This window comes from Coregonus clupeaformis, unplaced genomic scaffold (assembly GCF_020615455.1).
Source record: "Coregonus clupeaformis isolate EN_2021a unplaced genomic scaffold, ASM2061545v1 scaf0008, whole genome shotgun sequence".
NCBI lineage: Eukaryota > Metazoa > Chordata > Actinopteri > Salmoniformes > Salmonidae > Coregonus > Coregonus clupeaformis.
Window position 1 is genome coordinate 1,666,416 of NW_025533463.1, and position 3,370 is coordinate 1,669,785.

Sequence of the window (3,370 nt, forward strand, 5' to 3'; positions counted from 1 at the left end):
TCCTTCATGTAAGGAGTAAAAAGTACATTATTTTATTTTGAAATGTAGTGAAATTAAAGTAAAGTAGTCAAAAATATAACAAGTAAAGTACAGAAAAAACGACTTAAGTAGTACTTGAAAGTATTTTTACTGAAGTACTTTACACCACTGTGGACCCAGTACTGACATAAATGAGAAAGGACAGCAAATCAAATCAAATCAAATTTTATTGGCCACATGCGCCGAATACAACAGGTGCAGACATTACAGTGAAATGCTTACTTACAGCCCTTAACCAACAGTGCATTTATTTTAAATAAAAAAGTAGAATAAAACAACATCAAAAAAGTGTTGATAGATCAAACACAGTATGAATAGAAAATTGATCAAATGAAGCAACATAAATTCCAGTCCTCTGATTCAGAGGGGTTAAATGCGGAAGACACATTTCGGTTGAATGCATTCAGTTGTGCAACTGAGTATTTATCCCCTTTCCCTCCTTTGTCTTTATCCCCTTTCCCTCCTTTGTCTGATCGTGGTGCTGTAAATCAGCAGTGAGAAAGACAACATGCAGTTATCCACATGGCCACTAGGTGTCTCTGTCGTCTCATAGAATCACTGGGTCCTGCTCACTGGCATTAGACAAACCCAACCTCAGTCTCTCCCCTCGTGAAAAAAATGTCAGCTTTGAAATGTTATTCTGTGAATGATCCCACGTAATTTGTTTCAATACAATTTGATCTGAATGCTACAAGACCATGGTGCTTGCCTACGGAGCTGTGAGGGGAACGGCACCTCCGTACTTTCAGGCTCTGATCAGTCCCTACACCCAAACGAGGGCATTGCGTTCATCCACCTCTGGCCTGCTGGCCCCCCTACCTCTGTGGAAGCACAGTTACCGCTCAGCCCAGTCAAAACTGTTCGCTGCTCTGGCACCCCAATGGTGGAACAAGCTCCCTCACGACGCCAGGACAGCGGAGTCACTCACCACCTTCCGGAGACACTTGAAACCCCACCTCTTTAAGAAATACCTGGGATAGGATAAAGTAATCCTTCTACACCCCCTTACCCCCCCCCCCCCCCAAAAAAAAAATAAATAAAAATAAAAATAAATAAATAAATAAATATTGTGAAGTGGTTATCCCACTGGCTATCATAAGGTGAATGCACCAATTTGTAAGTCGCTCTGGATAAGAGCGTCTGCTAAATGACGTAAATGTAAATGTAGTGTAGTGGTCTCAGCATTAAACCCTGTGGGTCGCCTGAGGAGACCAGAGCAGATGTACATCAAATGTCTTAGTAGGAGTGATGATCTAGGTCAGGTCCCCTGCATATTATCTATTAATTGTGATCTAAAAGGCTAAACAGACTTAGGTCGGTGTCAGAGGTGGAACTGTGTTGGAGCTGTCAAATTGGTGAGCAGCGGCTCTTGCGATCATTGTCACGAAGCCACACCCGACCCCCCCCTCATTTATTTTTAATAAATTAGCAAACATTTCTAAAAAAAACTATTTTTGCTTTGTCATTATGGGGTACTGATGAGGAGAAAACAAATAATGTAATCCATTTCACAATAAGGCTGTAATGTAACAAAATGTGGAAAAAGTCAAGGGGTCTGAATACTTTCCAAATGCACAAACTGTTCCGAACTGTTTCGAATGGGGAAGCTTGCGGATGCCTTTAGAAGTTCTGAACGAGAAAGTGTAGGCTACATAGAAAATAATTAAGCTGAAATTGTAAAATCGTATTCAATAAAATAATACGGATTTCTAGCATCCTAATCAAGGTGTAGATTACATCATCATTACAGTGTTGGAACTTGTAAACAAGGCTGCATGGGGATTTCTGTCAATACGACACCTCTAAGGCAGTTCCACCTCCGAAACAACCACTATGCGTATGTTGGCTAAAGCCGACCTGATTGTGTAGAGCGCTAAATCAGCACTCCTACAGTACATTTTCACATTTTAGTCATTTTAGCAGACGCTCTTATCCAGAGCGATTTACAGTTAGTGAGTGGATACATTCTTTATTTATATTTTTCATACTGGCTCCCCGTGGGAATCGAACCCACAACCCTGGCGTTGCTAACGCCACGCTCTACCAACTGAGCTACATCCCTGCCGGCCGTTCCCTCCCCTGGACGACGCTGGGCCGATCGTGCACCCCACAGTACTCTGACATGCTCGATACAGCATGTATCAACCCCGAGTCACACAGGTCATCAAACTATGACAGCCTATCAAACGGTGTTTTATGACATCATAATGCTGCTCTATGGAAAAGTGTTTTATGACATCATAATGCTGCTCTATGGAAATGTGTAATTCATATTCCCCTCATACACACCGTAAAGCTACGAAAAGGTCAGAATGAATTCCTGTGGAGCTTTGAAAAATCTAAATTAGCACATTTTCTATGTGAATGATGGGAGACCTTGCATCCAGCAATGACAGCACAATTTTGGAAAAAAGCAATGGCGCAACTCGGCCTGCCTGGAGTAATGCACGTTCACCGGGATTACAACTGTGATTTACCATCCGCTCTGAGACATCCTTCACTCCTCTCTCCATCCCTCTCTCCTCCATCCCTCTCTCCTCCATCCCTCTCTCCTCCATCCCTCTCTCCTCCATCCCTCTCTCCTCTCTCCATCCCTCTCTCCTCCATCCCTCTCTTCTCCATCCCTCTCTCCTCTCCTCCATCCCTCTCTCCTCCATCCCTCTCTTCTCCATCCCTCTCTCCTCTCCTCCATCCCTCTCTCCTCCACCCCTCTCTTCTCCATCCCTCTCTCCTCCATCCCCCTCTCCCCCTCTCTCCTCTCATCCATCCCTCTCTCCACTCCTCTCCTCCATCCCTCTCTCCACTCCTCCACTCCTCCATCCCTCTCTCCACTCCTCCATCCCTCTCTCCACTCCTCCCACCCCCTCTCCTCTCCTCCATCCCTCTCTCCTCCATCCCTCTCTTCTCCATCCCTCTCTCCTCCATCCCTCTCTCCTCCATCCCTCTCTCCTCCATCCCTCTCTTCTCCATCCCTCTCTCCTCCATCCCTCTCTTCTCCATCCCTCTCTCCTCTCCTCCATCCCTCTCTCCTCCATCCCTCTCTTCTCCATCCCTCTCTCCTCCATCCTTCTCTTCTCCATCCCTCTCTCCTCTCCTCCATCCCTCTCTCCTCCATCCCTCTCTTCTCCATCCCTCTCTCCTCCATCCCCCTCTCCCCCTCTCTCCTCTCATCCATCCCCCCTCTCTCCACTCCTCCATCACTCTCTCCACTCCTCCATCCCTCTCTCCACTCCTCCATCCCCCTCTCCACTCCTCCATCCCTCTCTCCACTCCTCCATCCCTCTCTCCACTCCTCCATCCCCCTCTATCCCACTCTCCTCTCCTCATCCCC

At 46.4% G+C, this 3,370-nt stretch overlaps 1 non-coding gene across 1 annotated transcript; it reads right to left on the reverse strand.

Moving 5' to 3' along the window:
- Positions 1 to 2,027: 2,027 nt before the first annotated feature.
- Positions 2,028 to 2,104, reverse strand: trnaa-agc. The gene has a single exon. It is a non-coding gene; the product is annotated as a tRNA-Ala (tRNA).
- Positions 2,105 to 3,370: the final 1,266 nt, after the last annotated feature.